The following is a 23,503-nucleotide window of genomic DNA, read 5'->3' on the forward strand; positions in this document are numbered from 1 at the left end:
GAAGTGATGTGAAGTGAAGTGAAGTGAAGTCGCTCAGTCGTGTCCGACTCTCTGCGACCCCATGGACTGTATGTAGCCTACCAGGATCCTCCGTCCATGGAATTTTCCAGGCAAGAATAGTGGAGTGGTTGCCATTTCCTTCTCCAGGAGATCTCCCTCACGCAGGGATTGAACCCAGATCTCCCGCGTTGTAGGCAGATGCTTTACCTCTGAGCCACCAGGGAAGTCCACCATCTTTAGTTTAGCTTCTCATATTTACTTGTCAAAGTCACAATGTACGACTAGACCAAAGCTTCAAGCACTAAGGCAGGTATTTAACGTGAAGCAGAAAGATTTTCCTGGGTTAGACCATTTCATCAAGATAATAAATCCAAGAGTAGATATGAGGGGGCCAACTGAATGTCTTGGTGACACAGTGAGAATGAATGATTCAGGGACCAACAACTTGATTCGTCTCACTGAACATCTGAGTCATTCAAGAAAAGTGTGTATCTTGTATTTACTTTTTAGAAAAAGGTACAGTTTGAATAAGCGGAACACTTTGATTTCATTTTTTTTTTTTTTTTAAGACATTTGAATGTCAAGTCTGGGGCTATATCTGGATTCCTTAACACTTGTATGTGTGGTTTTTTTTTTAAGCACTTTCTAAAATTTTAAAGCATAAAGCAGCAATTACTATACAAAGATAAAAAAGAACTCATACAACCTAAAATCTAAATACAAACACAAAATTAATCCATGAAATGACCAGTAAGAGCTCTCAAAAAGATCAACATATCTTTTATGGCCAGGCTAATAATTTGGGGATATTAACATGGTATTTGGCTTCGGCTTCAGGTCATGACTTAGATCTGTTTTCTTCTTCAAGACTTAAACCTGCCTTAGAGACTGGATGACCAAAATGATGCCAGTGACGCAAATTCCAAAGATGCAGCACACGTGCCACTGTTTCCTGCCACTCAACTGAAGGCAAGTCGTCCAAGTAACTCTACCAGAGGAACCCAAGTAGAGGAGACCACTGGAGCAGCAAATTCGATAACACTTTAAGAAATAAAGCAGAGATGTGGCCTACAGAAAACAATCTGGCATCCATCAAGGGAAGGACTCAATGAGATTTGGAGAGGCTCAGACAGCAAAGGCTATTTCCACAAGGATGACCAGACTGTAGACACACACAGATACAACCCCTGAGGAAGTGCCTCCACCTCCTGATCCAGGCATGTACTTGAACCTGAGTGACGACCTCTCCAGACCTCAGGTTTTCCACCTGTAAGAGGAAGGGACTGCACATTGTGATTCCATAAACCCTAACCTTGTCAGCAGTGTTACTGTCAAACAAGTGTGATTATATCTATGGCTTAATTTTAACACAGTCATACATTTTAAAAGGAATTTGACTATTTATTACAAAATGCTTACAGTGATCACTTCTGGATGCAGGGAAATAAAGGTGGGTTTTACTTTCCTCTTTCATGGTTTTCTAAATTTAAAGATTTTTCTATAAAAGTAGGGATCACGTTTATAATTAGCAAAAAATCTATTTTTAAAGTGAATTTTCCTGTATTTAAAATAGCAGTTCTCTGATCCAAAAGTGATGATATTTTAATTCATTTAAGCCTTCAGAGGATGAGCTCCCAATTTAAAGTGAGGAAAAGGATGTTAAAATGTGACATCATAGTACATTGTGCTACGCATGTGGATGATAACCAATAACATAAAGTTAAACCTGAAATCATACCTTTAAATTCCTGTTGAGATGTGTCCACATGTGCACCTGATGCTCAGTAATTTCCTGATCATATCTAAAAAGATTCAGTGTTCCAGTCCTCTGAAAACGAAAGAACTGCTCTAAAGTCTTAAGCTAAAGGGAAAAAAAATTTTTTTTTCTTTTCCTTAATTGCAATTATCCTATCTTTGGAGTGGAGAAGCAAAGAAACATTTGAAAATCTGTTGAAAGTTGTAATTCATCTCAAAAAAAAAAAAAAAAAAGACTGCATTAAATCTTGATTTTGTTGATTGCTCCCAATATACAGAACTTCAAACATCTGAGTATCTATGTGCATTATAACTGTACTGAATTGGAATTCCCCCAAATCAAACCCAAGACAAGGGCTGGAAATCAAGCAACTGACAGGAGGTGGACAAGTAAGGTAGGGAAGGATATACTAAGGGGTACATTAGTGAGTCAATGTTATGAATAAATGGATCTCCTGTCTGCTGGGACCTCAGGGAGCCTGCAGAGGGCAGGACCCAGGGATGTCTCAACTAAGAGGCTAAGAAGTTAGGCTACTAGTTCATCTCCCGTTGATTGATGGTTGGGGGCTACCTCCTGCATTTCTGACTTGACCTAACACTGGTGGCAGAGCCTTCAGGCTAAAAGTCCCAGAGGCCTGTAGCAGAAAGCTAAAAGATAATGAACTGGTTGTGAGAGCCATGGCAAGTGGGCAAGGCACAGACAGAACATGCTGTAACCATTAAGTATAAGAAAAGTGCCTTTATTTAGATTAAAATGCAAACCACAATGTCTATACTTACTGAGTGCCCTTTCTGTGTCAGGCATAGTTTTATGATTTCTAGTCTACGAAGGCAATGGCACCCCACTCCAGTACTCTTGCTTGGAAAATCCCATGGATGGAGGAGCCTGTAGGCTGCAGTCCACGGGGTCGCTAAGAGTCGGACACGACTGAGCGACTTCACTTTCACTTTTCACTTTCATGCATTGGAGAAGGAAATGGCAACCCACTTCAGTGTTCTTGCCTGGAGAATCCCAGGCACAGGGGAGCCTGTTGGGCTGCCGTCTATGGGGTCACACAGAGTCGGACATGACTGAAGCGACTTAGCAGCAGCAGCAGCAGTCTACTGTCTAATGGCAAGACAGCACATAGATAGGTTGCTGAAAAACTAAAAAGCTCTAAGAAAAAGATTTTAAAAGTGGGGGCAGGGGTTCTTGACACTGGGAGTGGATACACTGAGCTTCATCAAAGTGGCTGAAAAGGCATATAACCCAGGAGAAAAGAAAAAAGAGCAGAGATCTTACCCTCATGATGGCGGCAACACCACCACAGTCTGCCAACTCATAATTTTCGTCAGCTCATCGGAGGGGTGACGGGAGAAACCTCAGTATAACCCACTAACCTGAAATTAAGGAAAGAGAGGCACCTCCAAGGAAATGGACCTGCCTACCTGGGGTGATGCTGCTGGACGTTGGCAAGGAGAAATGAGCTAGAGTTTTCAGCAAACTGATAAAGGCTGAATGAGGGCAAGCAAGAGAATACAGAACTCTGCAGGGTCACAGATAGGAGGGTCACAGACAGGAGGTGAACCCACAAACAGGTTCTTTTACGTGGACCTCTGCAGGTACCAACGTATGACTCTGGCCAGAGTCCAGAGCTCACCTCCCACTAGGTGCCAGCCTGGGGAAGAGAACAGCAGCTGCCTTGGGAGAGGCATGAAATCCTACCTGGATCTTTCTCTTCTATCTCTGGTACTGAACTGCTGAGGAAAGGGCAAAAACCCTGTCCTCCTTGGAACACTGGTGAAAGCCCACTGTAGCTGGGAATTCATCAATATAGTGTGGTCATCCTGTTCTATGAACAGTCTAACTCAAAAGCAGCTTCAGGACCCTGGTCCCACCTTCAGCCAGCCTGCCAACCTATACCCCTTCTCAGCAAACACTGGGAAGCCACCCAGGGCAGAGGAATCTCTTTCTCAGGGCCTTGGAGGTGAAGTAGAGAATGTGATGGCCCGACAGGGGGCTTTGACAGAAGAAAAGCTGTAAAGATGAAGACATGAGCCTGGTTATGGATGGGGCTTACTCCTTGGAAGGAAAGTTATGACCAACCTAGATGGCATATTAAAAAGCAGAGACATTACTTTGCCAATAAAGGTCCATCCAGTCAAGGCTATGGTTTTTCCAGTGGTCATGTATGGATGTGAGAGTTGGACTATAAAGAAAGCTAAGTGCTTAAGAATTGATGCTTTTGAACCATGGTATTGGAGAAGACTCTTGAGAGTCCCTTGGACTGCAAGGAAATCCAACCAGTCCATCCTAAATGAGATCAGTCCTGGGTGTTCATTGCAAGGACTGATGTTGAAGCTGAAACTCTAATCCTTTGGCCACCTGATGCAAAGAGCTGACTCATATGAAAAGACCCTGATGCTTTGAGGAAAGATTGAGGGCAGGAGGAGAAAGGGACGACAGAGGATGAGATGGTTGGATGGCATCACCGACTCGATGGACATGGGTTTGGGTGGACTCTGGGAGTTGGTGATGGACAGGGAGGCCTGGCGTGGGGTCACAAAGAGTCTGACACGACTGAGCGACTGAACTCAACTGAATGGATGGGGCCAGAAAAGTCAAAGAACAGGATTAATAACGATCAGGGAGTAAGGAGGATGGGTTATAAATCACTTAGCATGAAGTTTCTTCTGAATGTTACATCCATTTAGTTGCTTAGACATGCAAGTTTAATTTTTGTTTGATATAAGGGAGAAAATCCTACATGAAAAGATTCTGGATTAAATTTAGTATCAGATTTAATTTTTACAGTCAAGAACAATTAAATTGTCTGCTCGAATTTTCTGGATCACAAGAGCTATTCACACTGAAATGTCTAATGTTCTGCTCATTGTCAAAAAAAAGCCTTCAAGTGCTGACGCAAAAAATTGTGCTTTATTTCCAACTGTGCACATCACTGCAGTAACAGAAGCTCATCATACGTATGAGAGAAGACACACTGGAAATAAGATTCATCTTTTCTTCTAGTTGATCTGACATAAGCAGTAGCTTCCAACCTAAATATCAATGAATGCCTGTTTTAATATTTCTCCAATCTTATTCATAGTTACAAAATCAAGGTATTTCCTTCTTCTATTAACTGCCATTTATCAAACTAAGCATTATTTCAAAGAAACGAAGAACTACTCAATGAAAAATAATTCCATTTCAGAATCCATATTAAACTTAACAAAGGCATTTAAACATTTCTGACTACTGAAAGATTAAACACGGTTAAGCTATTCAGTCTCATTCTACAGTTAGTCCAAACTTAAATAAATCTTATCATATGGATTCTTAAAGATATAGAGTGAAAATGTATTCTCCAGCTCTTCCCTCTTCCAAAAAGCTTTAAGAAGCTCAGCACAAAACTGAAAATTAAAATAAATCCCAAAATGAAAACTTATCTTCAGACTGACTCCATCAGTTCTAATGTCTTTACAAGCAAACTGAGTCAGACACACAGAAGGGAGCTACATGCTAGTTACAGCCCATTCTCTCCCTATGAGGCTCAATCACCTCGCTTCTTAAAAGCAGTGAAAAATGAGAATATAGGATAGAGTATAGATTACAGTCCATGGGGTCGCAAAGAGACAGACATGAGTTAGTGACTGAACAATGACAATAACAAATATTAAAACATGAAATGTCAAGATACATATAAGTAACTCAAATTGTACATCAGGATTTTTTTTTTTTTTTGCTCTGAAGCTAGTTCATCGAAATTTAATAATCAGCTGAAATTTGTCTTAGATCAGCACAAAAAGAAAAAATAAGGAAGTGGGAGGGCTCTGCTTGGCTTTCCTGTGATTGTGAAGCAAGGTTATACTCTACATTGCTGCTGCTAAGTTGCTTCAGTCATGTCCGACTCTTAGCGACCCTGTGGACTGCAGCCGTGCAGGCTCCTCCATCCATGGGATTTTCCAGGCAAGAGTACTGGAGTGGGGTGCCACTGCCTTCTCCGGATACTCTACACACTGCTGCTGCTACTGTTGCTAAGTCACTTCAATTGTGTCCGACTCTGTGCGACCCCATAGACAGCAGCCCACCAGGCTCCCCCGTCCCTGGGATTCTCCAGGCAAGAACACTGGAGTGGGTTGCCATTTCCTTCTCCAATGCATGAAAATAAAAAGTGAAAGTGAAGTCGCTCAGTCGTGTCCGACTCCTAGCAACCCCATGGACTGCAGCCTACCAGGCTCCTCCGTCCATGGGATTTTCCAGGCAAGAGTACTGGAGTGGGGTGCCATTGCCTTCTCCGACTTTACACACTAAATTAATTCTATTCAGCAGGCTTTTTAACTTACTTTGCATACCCACACTTCAGTGTGTTTCAGGCAGTATTTAATTTTCCAAGCAAAACTACAAATCAAAGCTGTTTAGAACAACTCTTTCTTTCTATTATCCCCAGAATTGTGGACAAGCTCCTTGAAGACAGGCACTCTGTTTTATACCTTTGCTGCCCTGACAGGTCTCAGCCTGCAGACATAATGCAGGAGAGGGAAAGGCTCCGGCAGACCTGCAGTTCCACACTGATGAAGACAGTTGAGCCTCTCTGCAGTCAGTAACAATGTTTCTGGCATTGCTGAGGCTCACCTGCTACTTTAATATCACTTGTAAGAGCAAATGCCCTGAATGTAGGACATAAACAAAGGGACAAGGCCTTTTGTGCATCATTTCTGTACCGTTTCACAAGGCCCCCTTCCCATACCAAGCACTGGGCCTCTGTATTAAATGGCTATTGACTAAAACTCCATGAATTCTACTGAAAATTTCAAAAGATAAGCCCAATAGAATTTTTTTAACCTCATGAAATTTTAAGTGAAGAAAAAAATAAGATCACACATTCTTGTACATCAAATGCTTTCTATAATTCAGTAATCAAATCTTAACACTAAATAACAACTATCTTGTTTTAGTATGAAGAACTGAACCACAAACTAAACTTATAGTTTACTTTGATACTCTTTCTATTCCCATGACTCACTAATAATTTCCTTGCTCATGAAATGAAAGTAGAATATCACCGATTTTTACAGAGTTATTAGAAGGATTGCTGCTGCTGCTGCTGCTAAGTCGCTTCAGTCATGTCCGACTCTGTGCGACCCCATAGATGGCAGCCCACCAGGCTTCCCCATCCCTGGGATTCTCCAGGCAAGAACACTGGAGTGGGTTGCCATTTCCTTCTCCAATGCATGAAAGTGAAAAGTGAAAGTGAAGTCGCTCAGTCGTGTCCGACTCTTAGCGACCCCGTGGACTGCAGCCCACCAGGCTCCTCCATCCATGTGATTTTCCAGGTAAGAGTACTGGAGTGGGGTGCCATTGCCTTCTCCATTAGAAGCATTCAGTTCAGTTCAGTTCAGTCACTCAGTCGTGTCCGACTCTTTGCGACCCCATGCATCGCAGCATGCCAGGCCTCCCTGTCCATCACCAACTCCCGGAGTTCACCCAGACTCACGTCCATCGAGTCAGTGATGCCATCCAGCCATCTCATCCTCTGTCGTCCCCTTCTCCTCCTGCCTGCAATCCCTCCCAGCATCAGAGTCTTTTCCAATGAGTCAGCTCTTTGCAATAGGTGGCCAAAGTACTGGAGTTTCAGCTTCAGCATGATTCCCTCCAAAAAAATCCCAGGGCCGATCTCCTTCAGAATGGATCTTCTTGCAGTCCAAGGGACTCTCAAAGAGTCTTCTCCAACACCACAGTTCAAAAGCATCAATTCTTCAGCGCTCAGCCGTCTTCACAATCCAACTCTCACATCCATACATGACCACACGAAAAACCATAGCCTTGACTAGACGAACCTTTGTTGGCAAAGTAATGTCTCTGTTTTTGAATATGCTATCTAGGTTGGTCATAACTTTCCTTCCAAGGAGTAAGCGTCTTTTAATTTCATGGCTGCAGTCACCATCTGCAGTGATTTTGGAGCCCAAAAAAATAACGTCTGACACTGTTTCCACTGTTTCCCCATCTATTTCATTAGATAGGTATTAATAGAAATGCTTTGGAAACTGTAAAGTTATGTCATACTGCTTTGTTAATTGAAAAGCATTTAATATTTTATTTACAATTGGTCCCAGCTACACTCTATACCAGCTCCAACAGAATTTTTTGCAATGACAAAAATGTTCTGTATCTGCCTATTAGTATAGCACTTGCCCTATGTGGCTGTTCAACACTTAAAATGTGGCTAGTGAGGATAAGACACTGAATTTTTAATTTAAATAGTCTATATGGTCAGTGGTTATTAGACTGGACATCACGGTAGCTTCAGAAACATAATCTTTTCATTGTAAAAAAAAGAAAAAAGTGCAAGAGATAAAATTTTGTTTTCTCAGCTACAGTACTCACTCTTTTCAACACGGGACAGTACTATATAAAAATTAGAGACAACACCTTACAGAAGCAAAACCCCCACTTAATATAGCGTATTTGGCAAAGGGATCTTTAAAAACAAACCATCAAAACTTCATTTTGATGTACCTTATTTGACAGCTGAGCTCGCCAAACCATCTAAATGGCATACACTAAAGACTGGCATGCGCTAGGTGCTTTGCAAATAACTATTAATGAAAGAAGGATATGAGAGACTGTTAATATACATCTCAGTAATCCGAAGTTAGAGGTTGACCCTGTCCACCCACATCATCAAGGCACTAACTACCTCTACTTTCTGAGAGAGCTCTACTTGAAATATATCACTTGAAAAGTGAAGTTGCTCAGTCGTGTGTGACTCTTTGCGACGACATGGACTGTAGCCTACCAGGCTCCCCAGTCCACGGAATTTTCCAGTCAAGAGTACTGGAGTGGGTTGCCATTTCCTTCTCCAGGTAGACAGCAAATGTACAAGACAAGGGCTTTTCCTCAAAAGCTACAGTCAACTTGGAGGAAAGAGATGAGAGATGAGTTAATCAGCAGATGTTAACAGTCCCAACAAAACAACAAAAAACCAACAGGTGGAGTTTAGCATTAAAACCCAGAGAAGAGAGGCATTTGGAGAAGGAAAGATGACCACCAGCCAATAGCTGAACAAGGTCTTGAAGGACCATGAAGATTAAAACACAGAGCTCAGAGAGGCAAGGAACAGTGAGTAGAAGCCAGTTCTGCTGATGCAGAAGGTTCAGGAAAGAGAATAATCAAGGTTTGCTTGTGAAGGGCCTCCACTGGTAGGCAAGTTGGAGTCTGAAGTGATCCTACAGAGTGGGGAATCACTTAAGGTTAGAGGGAAGAAGGACTACTAAGGTTATAAACAAAGTATTTCATTATTCATTCATCCAAAGCAGGCATCTGGTGCTTAAAAAATATTATGTCAGGCACATTGATAGATGAGGGTTACAATGAGAGCTGTGACACAGTGCTAACCTGGATAGCACTCAAAACAGCCAGGAACACAGATGCAGGAAAAACTTGAACACCATATGACACATATTTGTAGCAGAATTACATGCAAAGTGCTAAGCACAGGTGGGAAGGTTTCAGTTGGAGAGAAGAGCTAGGAGGCTTCACCAAGGAGAGGATATTAAGTTAAACTAAGGAAAAGAAACCACAGGCTCACCAGAGAAGCACATACTAGTTACTTACTGAAAAGCCTTCAGGAAATATACAATTTGTTGGAAAGACCATATTTCTGTGAAATTAAAGGGTGCTGAGGTCATATTAATTAAACATAGAGAAATGATCAAATCCTTAAAAGCACAGTGTTGAAGAAGAAGGTAACTGGATAAGCTATGTTTTAGGACTAAGCGTAGTCATCACTTCTCAGCTTCGATTTCAGAAGACTGTAAATGTAAAAGCATTGATAAAAATCTTAGAATAAATATAAACAATACAGAACAAGATATATGATCAGATGGTATTTTAACTATGAAAAGAAACATATTTGACATTCAAGGTACAAAAGGACACGGATAAAAACAAATCAAATTATCAACTGTGATAATTTTATTTAGACCAGACACAATTTCAATGTTTTTCTCTGGCAGAAATTGTATGCAAAAAGCTGGGGGTTTGGGGGTTAGAAATTGGGGAGAGATGGAAAATGAAAAAGTTATGCTTTAGAAAACATCTTCTCTTCTAGGGAAAAAAGCAGACTCCTTGCCTTTACAAGTTTCAGTTATGCTTACTGGCTTCCACCTGACAACTGAATGGATTCCAGTCACACACAAATATACTGTCTTCATTTTAAATTCCTAGTTGGCCTGTTAGGATGGTACACAATAAACATTTGTTTTGCAAGAATGTTACCTAAATTGTTTACATCAAATATAGGTGAAATTTTGAAAGAACTTATATTAACAAATACATTTTGAAATACAGTATTGTTATTGTAAATTAAATATACTTGCATCTAAAAACAAAATGTAACAAAAAAACAAACCCTGAGGTTAAGCTACAGAGTAACTTTATGAATTGCATTTTAAATCAAGGATGAGGCTAATGTTCATAGCATTATTTACAACTGCCAAGACATGGAAGCAGTCTAAGTGCCCATCAATAGATGAATAGATAATGAAAATGTGGTATATATATCCAATGGACTACTACCCAGCTATGACAAATGAAATACTGCCATTTGCGGAAACATGGATGGACTTAGAGGGCATTATGCTAAGTGAAACAAGCCAGAAAAAGACAAATACTGTATGATATCACATACACATGGAATCTAAAAAATACAACAAACTAGTGGATATGAAAAGAAGCAGACTCACAGATATAGAGAACAAATTAGTTCTCATTATCTATATCCAATAGGGAAAGGGAAGAGGGGAGAAAATATATAAAGATAGGGGATTTTCAGGTACAAACTATCAGGTAAAAAATAAGTTACAAAGATACACCATACAACTCGGGGAATGTAGCCAATATTTTACAGTAAGTGAAAATGGAGTATAACCTTTAAAAATTATGAATCACTGTATACTGTACCACATAATATCTATATGCAGGTCAAGAAGCAACAGTTAGAACCCTGTATGGAACAACTGATTGGTTCAGGATTGAGTATGACAGGGCTGTCTGTTGTCACCCTGTTTATTTAACTTATATACTGAGCACATCATGAGAAATGCTAGGCTAGATGAGTTATAAGCTGGAATTAAGATAGGTGGGAGAAACATCAACAGCCTCAGATATGCAGATGATACCACTCTAATGGCAGAAAGTGAAGAGGAACTAAAGCACCTCTTGATGCGAGTGAAGGAAGAGAGTGAAAAAGCTGGCTCAAAAATCAATATTAAAAAAACTAAGATCATGGCATCTGGCCCCTTTACTTCATGGCAAATAGAGGGGGGAAAGGTGGGAGCAGTGACAGATTTCCTCTTCTTGGGTTCTAAAATCACTGCAGATGGTGACTGCTGCCATGAAATCAGAAGATGACTGCATCTTGGCAGGGAAACTATGACAAACCTAGACAGTGTGCTGAAAAGCAGAAACATTACTCTGTCAACAAAGGTCCATATAGTCAAGGCTATGGTCTTCCCAGTGGTCACATACGGTTATGAGAGCTGGACTGTAAAGAAGGCAGAGCACCAAAGAACTGATGCCTTGGAACTGTGGCACCGAGAAGACTCCTGAGAGTCCCTTGGACAGCAAGGAGATCAAACCAGTCAATCTTAAAAGAAATCAATCCTGAATATTCTTGGAAGGACTGATGCTGAAGCTGAATTTTGGTCACCTAATTTGGTCTCCTAATTTTGGTCACCTGATACGAAGAGCCAACTCACTGGAAAAGTCTATGATGCTGGGAAATATTGAGGGCAGAAGGAGAAGAGGGCGTCAGAGAATGAGACAGCTGGATGACATCACTGATGAAATGGACATGAACTTGGGCAAACTCTGGGAGATGGTGAGGGACAGGGAGGCCTGGCATGCTGCAGTCCTTAAGGTCGAAAAGAGTTGGACACAACTGGGCAGCTAAACAACAAATACATAGTACATCTGTAACTTACATAAACTTGTCCATCAACTATGCTTCAATAAAATAATAAAATAAAATCAATGATGGGGCTTTGCTAAAAACAAGGTAAACTCATAGAAGGCAGTATTTGTGGGGGGAAAAAAAAGATGAAACACTTGACTTTACAGACAAGTTTTTGTAATTTACCAAAGCTATAAATCTAACTTTTAAATTACTGAGGTCACATGTAATTCAGTGTATAATTATAGAAAGGAAGCTTTAAAAATTATAATTTAACCCAGTAATTGCATTCCTAGACATCTATCCCAGAGAAATATAAACTTATGAAAACCTGTACAGATAGTTATAGCAGCTCTGTAAATTAAAAAATAAATTCAGATGTCCTTCAGAGTGGTTAAATTCTAGTACATTCTTATTATAGAACACTACTCAGCAACAGAACAGGAGAGAACACTGATACATGTTAACAACCTGCTTGAATTTCTAAAATATTATGCTGAGTAGAAACAAAAAACTCTCAAGTTGCATACTGTATGATTTCATTTATGTAATATTCTTAAAATGATGAAATTATAGAAATTACACAACTAATATATTCCTATAATACATAGAAAGAGGACAATTAGTGGTTCCCTGGAATTAAGGAGGGGATGAGGTAGAAGAGAAGTGGAAGTGTGATTTCAAAAGGGCCACATAAGGGTCCCTGGGAGTGATGGAACTGTTCTGTATCTTGACTGCATTGACGTCAAGATACAGGATGTAATACTGTACTGTAGTTCTGCAGGATGTTACCATTAGGGGAAATGGGCAATGGGTACATAGGATGTGTGTATTGATCCTAATAAGTGTCTGTGAGTTCATAATCATATCATGATTAAACATTTAAGTTTTAAATTATAACTTTTTCAAATTTTATCACAGTGATTACTTGAGGTTGGGGAAGGAACCACCAAAATGTTTAAGAGTATTTCTAATTACACTGTCAAAACCAAATAAAGATTTGCTATACCCACTAGGTCACAAACAAGCTGTGAAATTCCCTGTTGTTTTTTTTTTTCTGATTATTAATGTGTATTTAATTTTACAGTTTTAATTATACTTGTATTATTTTAGTAACTTTTTCCTTTGAAAGACTCCATGTACTTAGAAATGCATCTACTTTTCTTTTTTACTTCATCAACTGAATATACAAAAGATATTACTAATTCACAAAAGGCAAGGACATAGAAAGTTTGCTCAACGTCATACAGCCAAAGCCTGACCAAGCTGGAGCTGGTGCTCTGTAGCTACATATTAATGGCCTGAGGAGGAGAGTAGTATGTAAACTCATCTCACCATAGTTATAAACCATGCAATAATGAATATGAACCAGTCTGTTTAAAAATTTCTAATGTTTTTAGCAAGTAATTTGATATAAAGAATTATTTATCTAACAAGTTGCATTATAATGGTAATTGTTTAGATAAGGCAGAATGCATTTTTCCACTGAAACATGAACAATAAATAGTTCTGAGCATCTAAGACCAAAACAATTTTATAAAAGTAGTAAACAAAAGTAAGTTCAGTTCAGTCCCTCAGTCATGTCCAACTCTTTGCGACCCCATGAACCCCAGCATGCCAGGCCTCCCTGTCCATCACCAACTCCTGGAGTCCACCCAAACCCACGTCCATCGAGTCGGAGATGCCATCCAACCATCTCATCCTCTGTTGTCCCCTTCTCCTCCTGCCCTCAATCTTTCCCAGCATCAGGGTCTTTTCAAATGAGTCAGCTCTTCACATCAGGTGGCCAAAGTAAAGAGGGCTGCTAATAGACAGATTTATCCAAGAGTCGTAGGTGAGGGTATGCCAAGGCTGGAATTAAAAACCCATTAATCCTATAGAGATATCTAGAAAGACTGGAAGTCAAGATTAAGTCATGCAAAAACACAGAGTCTCTGGCCTCAAGTAGCTCAGGGAAGTAGAAGAACCAAAGGAACTTGGAACTGATATTCTTCAGTGTTGCTTCTATGTAAAAGTGTATTCAGAGTTCTGATGAAGTAACTCATAGTGAATATTTTGGAAGATCGATACCTACCAATACACTATGCAGAGATATCAAACTGACGTATTTTTCCTGTATGGATAATCTGAGTTAGACACTTAACAATTGAGTTGCTTACTGCAGGTCTCAAAATAATAGTTCTTGTGGAAAGTCCAATTGCGCTTTCTGATTCCTTTTGTGGTGCTTTTTTAAAAACTGACTTTTCTGCTTATTCAGTCATTGACAAATTGACAATAAGCAGGAAATTCCCATCACTGCATCAGTCTGAGATTCAAGGTATGATTCAATGAGACCATTTATTCTAGCAGATGTCACAAGAGATTTTCAAAACATTCTGCTAGTTATTCATAACAAAAGGGACTATTTTCAATAACAGATAATAAGTTTGGACTTACAAAGGCACAAAAATTGCCTAAAGAATAAAAAAAAACCCACAATAAACCAAAGTAATGCAATATGAAGATAAGAACTTACCTAAAATGGTTGTTCTTAACGCATAAATTATGTTTCTTCATATATAATGAATTTTCATTGATTAAAATCTTCTCTGAAATTACTATTTTATTATTGGTAGGGAGCACTTTTTCAAATGTAAGTTTTTTTTCCAAACAAAGCCACTGATGGTGCTTAACGCAGCTGTCTATCTAGACTCTGGTAATGTATCACATAACACACACCTAAAAAGTAGGTTTAGCTAAAACCTAGTTAATACAAAGTCATTTTACAGCTCATCCTTAACACTTACAGAACAATTTTGCATGTTTATTTATATACCAAAGTTTTCTAGGACAATTTTTTCCAGTTCATTATGTCTTATCTTTCCCAACTAGATTGTGAAATTAATCACTGTTTCCTCAAAGATGCAGACTCTGAATACTGAATCCAACATAGATGACAAAACTCCCCAGGAAAAATCATTTTTTGGCCGTGAGGTCTAGCACTGAGTCCAATACAGAGCAGGGGACAGATAAATGTTAACTGAATGGAACCAAAATGAATCATGTATCTTTTTTAAATAAGAGGTATATAACACAGAACACAGCTCTTCACACACAGTAGACCTTCAGCAAATACCTGAAGTGCTACTTGTATTCAGTCCCCTCACATGGACCTCTGGTGGTACTTAGGACAAGAAGTAACTTCTAAATAGATTAGCCCGTTTCCCATTCAATCGAAGAGCAAAGTATCAGACAGAATGATGAACTTCACTGCAAAGTGGTTATTACTGGTTTTCACATTGAATGTTTATAATTCTCTTGAAGGTACAGAAACTTAAGAGTGGGTTCAAGTGTGTACTTTGATCACAATGAGAATTCAATCAATATTGCACTGTTAGCAATATAATTGATTCTTTTTGAAAATAATGTACTTATTGTATTAGCAAAGGGAAACAGCCAATCTCAATAAATTTTTAAACAACTGTATATGAATGTATTTGTATGTAAGTTCTATAGAGATCTCCCCCCTTTGTGGGAGAGAGCAGGATTCATGTCAAAATCTCTTCTCTTGGATTTTTTAATTGCTTTTCACAAAAACAACACAGATCCCAGAGCACAGATTTAAGTAAAATATCATCCTGTTGAACTACACTACAACTTCTAAACACTGGTTGGTTGTTTATGTGCTAAAAAATTACAGTTAAATGAAAGTACCTATATTCTATGATGAGAGGTGGATAAATGAGCTCCGTTCATGGAAAAGCAACAGTTTCTCCAGAGGAACAACTCTCAGTTGTTTAATTTCTTTGAAGACAAATCAAACCTCTGAGGATAAATAAGACCAAAACAAATGATAAGTGAGTCTTTATCATTTTAACTAGACCAGTTCCATCTAACCACCATTTAAATTCTCTTCTGTTTCAATCCAACTTCCAGAAAATTTAGTCTCAACAAGAGGTTAAGCCTCAAATATGTACAGTAGACTGGCTGTTTGTTAACAAATGAGTCCAAGAAGGTAGCCACTAACTCAGCCATTATGGGGACAAATGTTTGTCTGGCTGCAACATTTATATTTTTAGGAGTTGAGCATTTCAGATGTATAACTTCAATCTTCTTCCCTTACCCCAGAGGGTAAATTGTAATAAATTCTTGAGTAGACAGTACATTCTTGCCAAGGAAAAAAATGCAACAGAATGAGAATGCTTGCTGTGCTAAAGTGAAATATAAGTACCAGAAGGGCTCTAGAGAGCATCTGGTCCAACATCTTCATTTTATAAGATGAGAAAACCAGAGCCCAGAGGAGTTAAATGACTTGCTCATGGGACACATACCAGCCCAGTAACACGGCCAGGTCTAGGACTAGAGACTCTTTATTAAATTACTGTCTGTTGGTTTACATCAAGTATCTTCCAAACTTTTCTTCTAGTCTTTCTTGCTTTCGTAGTTTCCTGCCAATTTCAAGTGTGAATTTCAGACAGAAAAGGCAGAAAAGAGTTTATTTACAAGGTGCATTTTAGCTCATAAATGATTACACTAGCATTTTCGTCATACATTGACTAGCAAAGATGCTGTACATAATGACCACAGTTAGAATTACAAATACCATAGTAGTATACACATTTAAAAGGTATGCTTTACATTTTCAAGTGCATAATACTATCAGTTTTTACCTTTTAAACATAACAGTTTATTAAGCTGTTTACCCAAACCTCCTACACATGATGGTTAGTGGTGTTTACATGCCTCAAGTACTGCATGCCTAAGGAAGGTCCAACTTCCCTATTTTAAAAATACCCTTAGTTGACTTATTTTTATCAATTCTCTTCTTTAAAGGCAATCTCTTGCAAACCATCCAGTTCATAGTATTTTTTGTTTGGTAGTTTTCTTTCCTGAAATATGCTATTCAGATCCATAATCATATTGACTAAGAACACAGAAAACAAGCCAATAATTTGCCTGGGATATAGCAGATGCTACAGAAAGCATCGTTAAGTATCACAACATAAGAATAAAAATGACTTGATGTATTAAAGCCAGCCCTAAGCCAGGCCTTGTTTTAAGTGCTCTACATATATTAGCCCATTTAGTCCTCAAACAACCATATGAGGTGGATAGTTTTGTCATTCTGTTTTACAGACGAGCAGAACAAGATCCAGAGAGGTTAGATAATTTACCAAGTTAGACACCTTGCAAACAGAAGAGCCAGAATTGAACTATGACACTCTGGCTGCTAATTACGATACCTCACTGCCTTATAATGATACTTTTCAAGGGCTTTTACTCAGTGTGTGGGTGAAATCCCAAAGGCTTTCCCTGGCCTAAACTACATTGGTTCACCTTGAACTAGAGTTGGGGTAAACAGGTACCTTCAACACATTATATGGTCTATTCCCTTCCCTTCACTTTCCAAAATTAAACTGTTAAAGAAAACAAAGTTATTTAAGATGAACACAAAGGAGAATCAAGAGTCTCAAAAGAGAACCCAAATCTCCTGTTGGTATGATTTGGGATAGAAGGGAAAACAGGACTGATTATATACAGGAATGCTTTTGAAACCATTTTGTTTTCTTAAAAAACAAACAAACCAAAAAACCCTGAGAACTCTGGGAACCTTGAGTTGAAATATATCTTAGATCAATGCAATCCAAACCCTGTATCTTTAAAAGTAGGAAGCTGTAACCCAAATATTAAATGGTTTGTCAAGGTTATACGGTTTAATGGCAGATCTTCTAATTCCTAGCTTAGGGTGCTTTTCACCTCCTTTTCATGTTTGCAATTAAAGAGAGAGCTTACAGTGGACCAGAATTTCAGATACCACCTATCCAGTGTTTTAAAAGTCTATTTGTAATGGGCTGTAGAGCCTGGTGGGCTGCAGTCCATGGGGTCGCTAAGAGTCGGACACGATTGAGCGACTTCACTTTCACTTTTCACTTTCATGCATTGGAGAAGGAAATGGCAACCCACTCCAGTGTTCTTGCCTGGAGAATCCCAGGGACGGGGAAGCCTGGTGGGCTGCCGTCTATGGGGTCGCACAGAGTCGGACACGACTGAAGCGACTTAGCAGCAGCAGCAGCAGTGCGTGCCCATAAAACACTGTATTCAAAGTTCTAGGCCAGCCCCCAAAGCCTGCACAGTATGCTGATAGCCCACCTTCAACCTCACATTTTACCTTTTGTATTCATATATAATATCATTTTTATGACAAAAATGCACATCTGCTCTAAATTCAACCTACAACACTAGGCGCCAATTTCCATATTCTATATAAGTGGCTCTTGAAAGGGGGCTTTTTCTGGCTCTCCAAGCAGGCAGATGCATTGGTGGTGGTGGTGGTGGTGGTGGTGGTGGTGGTGGTATGTGTGTTGTGGGGAGAAAGGACAGGGATGCAGATTAGGGAAGAGCAGAAAAAACATCCTTGCATATTTGCAACCCACTAAACTCATACTGAATAAAGCAACAATTATAGAAGTTAAACATGCCTTTCTTGTTGATGAAAAAAGCGTTACTGATTCCTCTGATCCTTTCCCTCTCCACACTTAATTTGTGAGTTCTGGACTCTGTGAGGGCTATATGATATACTGTCCTTCAGAGACTGGCATCTAACCAATCCTCAGGCATTATTCACTTCGTGAAAAATGCTTCACCATGACATGACTTAAAATAATTCAAATACTTCCATATTTTAATTTATATATTTTATAGTATTAAAGATTTAGTATAATTTCTAATGATATTTTATCACTTGCAATGAATCACTATATCACCATATATGAGTGATAATAAACTATAATATTATTAAGACTATGAATAATGAAATGATCAGCAGTGTAGCCAACACTTACTGGTATATCAAATAAAAGTAAATCTAAATTATATATAAAAAAAAAAACCCTCAGACCAATGACAAATGGAATGTCTGTAGCATTCTAAATTTAAACACAGAGCACCATCATGTAATGTCCCCAATTTAGTTTTGGCAACATAGCCTCCAAAAGATGAACATAATTCCACTGAATTATTGAAGTGACAGAGGGACCAACTTTTGAATGACATACATACAACTTCTCAACTGCAACCAGCAAGCACATGAATCACTGCTGTTTGTGACTCAGGGCCTGATCCCCTTTCCCTAAAAGAAACGTTATTTTCCACTGCTGGGCATCAAACTAATTTGCTAACTGTTATAATCACTTATTGGCAGGATCCCAAGTCTTATACCCAGGTATACTTAAAGTTTTACTTTGTCTGTCTTATCTCTCTGTTTGCAGCTATTTGTAGTTAAAGTTTGGGCATGAAATAGTTACTGGATACCGCCAACATATCCAGTTCATTAGTGTTATGAATTAGATTTGTTTCCCCTCTTCATTGCAGGAAAGGCACTACAAAACCATTTAACACATTGAGGAAGTAATTATCTCCCAGTACACTGAAGGTGTGAAGGTAACTTCCCAAAGTGACATACAATTCCATGAATGCTTAATCCCTAGAAGAACCCTTGAATAACCTCTACTTCATCTTTCACTGAAAAAAGAAGCAATAATATCCACTTTAGAATGAAGCAAATTAGGGACATCCTTCTTGACTGGAAAAAAAAAAATAGTTTATGGAGCAATCTCAAAATACCTTAATATTTCAAAGCTGTAAGGTGAAGCCCTGGACGTAAATGATTGGCATCATCCAGGGTATGGAAATTCTCTATTTAAATCAACCCCTGGTCAAAAACAAGGAAATAACTCAGTTTGAAAACTGACAATAATTGGATTTTTAAAAATTAAGCAAATTTAAGAGCTTTAAACTAAAATCCCTTTCCCAATTTGTATAGAAAGGAAAGAAAATTGTAACTCTGACTTAATATAGACAATCCAAATACTCAAGGTTATAAAATTGCTAAAGTTCCTGTTGAATTGAGTTTGGTAGTAATTTCCTGAAATTCAAATGAAGTCAGAACCAACCACTGATAGAATTAGATTTGGTTTATTCAGCTTGTAAATGCAGCAGCAGCCTTTTCCCCCGCTCCTGAATGAATGCCAGCTGCTCCTACTTTCTGCTTACCTTCTCTTACTCGTGCTTTCCATCACTACCTTGGTCCTCTATTTCCTTCCAAAAACAACATGGGTAAGAATTAAGATAACTGAACATTTGTCCCCCAATTTAGAATCTTCTATATAACATATAAGACATGAAATACAGCACTTTCTCTTATATAACAGTGGGAGTTGGGGAGGGAATGACTGAAATAGTTTGTTATTTTATCGTGAACAATAACCAATTTTAAAACTTCTTCTCTTCAAATGTCAATAACAAATAGACGATAATTCTAACTGAAAGCCTACCCTGAAGCATGTAAAACTATTTGAACAGCCAATCATATATACCAATGCATATACACATTTTCTATATGCCTGAATGGGCTATTTCAATTTCTAATGTAGCAGATAAACTAAATGTGCTTTTACTTTCTAATATTCATATCACATCAAATATGCACGTGTTAAACTCTGCTGTGAGGAGTGTGTTACATAATAAGTTTCCTGTTCACATCTCCAAACACTTCTCAATATCCAACACAGTGTTATTAATTCTAATTTAGAGCTAACCCTCTAAGTTAGAAGGCCCACTTACTATGAACATATCTGAAAAACAATGTAGCAGCCAAAAGACATAACTTTATCCATCACAAAGTTTTTTTCTTTTCTCTTTTTCCTTTCCCGCTGGGTCCTTAACCAAATAAAAGGCTCTCATTTTATACTTTTCAATGCCCTTGATCCCTACACAGAAGGTGTTAGTAGACAGCTGGACAATCAACTATTTTCCTGAATCTGATACAAAATAGCCAAGCATGGAGAGGCTTATAGTAAATTCAACCTCCAAAGCAAACTGTGTCAAACAAAAAGCACACATAGTATACTTTTCCAAATCCAGAAATACTTATTTTGGACATCAACTGTTCTCATGTTGATGAGATACCATTTTCCGTAACTGTTTCACTAGTACCAGAAAGAAATTAAATACTTTCTACAGCAATACACTACATTCAAAAAAAAAGAGAAGTGGTCTTCTACTTTACCTTTTAAAATAAGACAATCTAAGCCCTGTTCTAGCAAGGCAACTTCTGTCAAAAATTTGCTTTTCTGCATTAAGGAAAATAAAATTTGACCAAAACTATATACTAATCATTTTGGATTTTACACATAAATAACCACCATTCTTTAAAAGTCGTAGACCCGTATTTTTATTTTACGTTCAAACTCGGTGCCAAAAAAAGAAAGAACTGCGACCTCAACTAATAAATTACATCTTGAAATATACATCATCTGTAGTACCCCGTTACTTCCAATGGTAACTGACACGCCCCGAATTTAACTGTACCAGATAGTCCTATCTGTCCCATCGCTGACCAAACACTGCTTCTCTGTTTCTATTCATTGTGGATTGTAAGAGGTCTAAACACAGCCCAGTATGAGAGAAAAAAATTACAATTTTTATGACAGTAAAGTGATGCATTCAAGTTATCTCCTGAAGAACATCCCCGTCCATGAGCATTAACAACATTTTTTTGATAGAGCCAAAATACGTTGGCTGCAAGCTCATTACTCAAAGAACCTTAGGCACCCTTTCCTGCAGATCAAAAAAAACAAAACAAAACAAAAAAAACTCGTAAAATCCAGGCACTATTTAAACCTTGTAAACCAAAGTTGCCAAGAATCTTGTGCAATTATCAATAACCTTGGCTATACCGCCATCGGCACGAAATTCACGGTCCTGGAGACCAATGCAGCAAAATCCCAGACGAAAGACTAGCTGAAGCCCAACAGAACTGCCGCGCTTCCCCTCCGCCGCCCTCTGCCGCATGGAGAAAAGCCAGGGGAGGAGAGGAGTGGAGAGAGGCTCACCAGCTCCGAAGATGCTCCGGTGACCTCTGACTGCTCAGCGAGAGCTGGGCTGGGGAAGACTCTAGTTCTGCCGCGGCGGGCCGCGTGGACTATGCTCCCGGTGCATTCCTCGCATTCCTGCACAATCTGTCGCCAGCCGAAGAGCCCGCGGTGCGCGTCCCCCCCGGACACACAACACCTGCTTACTGCTGCGCCCCGCGCGGCCACGGCCGCCGCGGCGCCTCTACTGCCCGCTCTCCGCTGTTTGTCGCACTCAGCCAACACGCAGCCAAATTTCGGCCCAACCGCTCAGCCCCTCGCTTCCCGGGTAGAGGGGGAAAGAGAGAGGGGTGGGCAGCGCCAGCGGCGGGCAGGGACACTATCCGCCCGGGGGTGCCGCAGCTCCTCTTCAACTCCTGGCAGGGAGAGAAGGAAGCGGCCGCGCAAGAGGGCAGCCGGGGAAGCTTGCGGCTGGAGAATCGGGAGGGGTGGAGCGTGAGGATACGCGGCGAGGAGAGAGGGGCGCACTGGACAGGGTGGGTGGGCAAGACCAGCTAGAAGCGCGGGACTCCGGGCAAACGCAAGACAGCACCCGCAGAAGGGACGTGGGAGGAAGGGGGGGCGGGGCAAGGTGCAGGAGTTGGGGCTGGAGGGAAGGACGGACCGCCCCGAGGGTTCGGGAAGGCGGGCGCCCAGGGGTGTTGGGGGCGCGAGGCGGCGTACCAGGCGGGCAGGAGAGGGGAAGCCTCCCGGCAGACGTCCAGGAGGGCTCGGCGTGGCGCTCAAGTTTGGGGCTGCGGGCCCTAGATCCAAAAAGGCCAATGCGGGGTGGGGTCGTGCACTGCATGTAGGGGAGACCGGGGGAAGAGTAATCGCCGGGAAAAGCAAATGGAGGGTGAAACTTGTGCGCCTACCGGGGGGAGGGGAGCAGGCAGGCGAGTGCGGGCAGGAACACGAGGCGGGGCAGGAAAGCCGAGGCGGCCGCGAGGCGGTGGGGACGGAGTAACGGGAGGGAGGCGCCCGTCCCCGTCCCTCCCCGCGCCCCTCGCAGGCAGGTCTTGTCTCCGGCCCGAGGGGGCGAGGGCCGGGGGTCTTGTGGGCAGGAGTCTCCGCGCCTTCCCGCGAGCCCGCACACTTACTTTCTAGGTTAGGCAGCAGCCGCCGTCGCTCCGGGGATCAGGAACATCGGCGCGGTGGGGTCGCCGCTGCGGCACTCGAAAAAATTAAAAAAGTGCCGCGGCCGAGCGGCTGCCCGCCCCTCCCTCCCCCACCCGCCCCCTACCCCGAAGCGGCTCTCCCACCACCCCTGGCGGCGGCGGTGGCCAACTTGCCCCACTACCCCTTGCCCATGGTGCCGCCTCCGCGGCCGGCGTCGACGAGGACTCAGCCCCGGAGCCCCCTCTACTGCCCAGAGGCCGCCGCCGCCCGCCCAGCACTCAGCCCGCCTGCCCAGCCAGCACCAGGCTCCCGGGAACGTCAGCACGCCGCCGTCTCCGGACCTGCTCCCTGCCTACCCCATTGGTCGGAAGGAGAAGGCTGGCCCTTCCCATTGGACCGGCCCTCATATTGAACTGACCAATGGGAACTGAGGTTTCAGGTCGCCATAGAGACCGATGCTGTTAAGAGCTAGAGGGCCTGGAAAAGGTGGGGAGTGAGGATGAAGGTGTCTCTGGCTTTGGGTGCGGGAGGGGGTAGAGGAAAGAGCTACCGAGGGATTCGTGAGTGCTGATTGAAATTGGGACAGCTTTCGCTTTGTCTCCCTGTCAAACCCAGTTGTGCATGAAAGGGTTAGTCCGTCGCGTCAAAGGCATGCAGCTGAGCCCCTAAAGGAATCCTTGAGAGCCTGGGAGTGGGCATTTCACTTTTTCTGCGATTAGGGAGTCCCTCGGCCTCTGCCCTTTGGCCTTTGACACGTGTGCACCTTCTGCTTCTCCAGGTGAGTTTGCACCCCATCCCTTAAAT

General features: G+C 41.0%; 2 protein-coding genes across 8 annotated transcripts in view; one reads left to right on the top strand and one right to left on the bottom strand.

The window, feature by feature from the left end:
* PKP4 (plakophilin 4) overlaps window positions 1-22,983 on the bottom strand; it is a 258,891-nt gene extending 235,908 nt beyond the window's left edge. For 3 of the 7 annotated variants that reach the window (XM_027560148.1, XM_027560127.1, XM_027560122.1), the window contains exon 1: window positions 22,681-22,983. The gene's annotated coding sequence lies outside the window, so the exon portion shown is untranslated. Of the gene's footprint in view, window positions 1-21,562; window positions 22,164-22,680 lie in introns of those variants that run through there. The other 4 variants (XM_027560114.1, XM_027560139.1, XM_027560131.1 and 1 more) reach the window with 4 other exon arrangements.
* A 411-nt stretch (window positions 22,984-23,394) lies between these two features.
* The window catches only part of CCDC148 (coiled-coil domain containing 148), a 296,477-nt gene continuing 296,368 nt past the window's right edge, over window positions 23,395-23,503 (top strand). The window contains exon 1 of the mRNA XM_027560231.1: window positions 23,395-23,477. The gene's annotated coding sequence lies outside the window, so the exon portion shown is untranslated. The remainder of the gene's footprint in view (window positions 23,478-23,503) is intronic.

The sequence above is a fragment of the Bos indicus x Bos taurus genome, chromosome 2, assembly GCF_003369695.1.
Source record: "Bos indicus x Bos taurus breed Angus x Brahman F1 hybrid chromosome 2, Bos_hybrid_MaternalHap_v2.0, whole genome shotgun sequence".
Taxonomy (NCBI): Eukaryota; Metazoa; Chordata; class Mammalia; order Artiodactyla; family Bovidae; genus Bos; species Bos indicus x Bos taurus.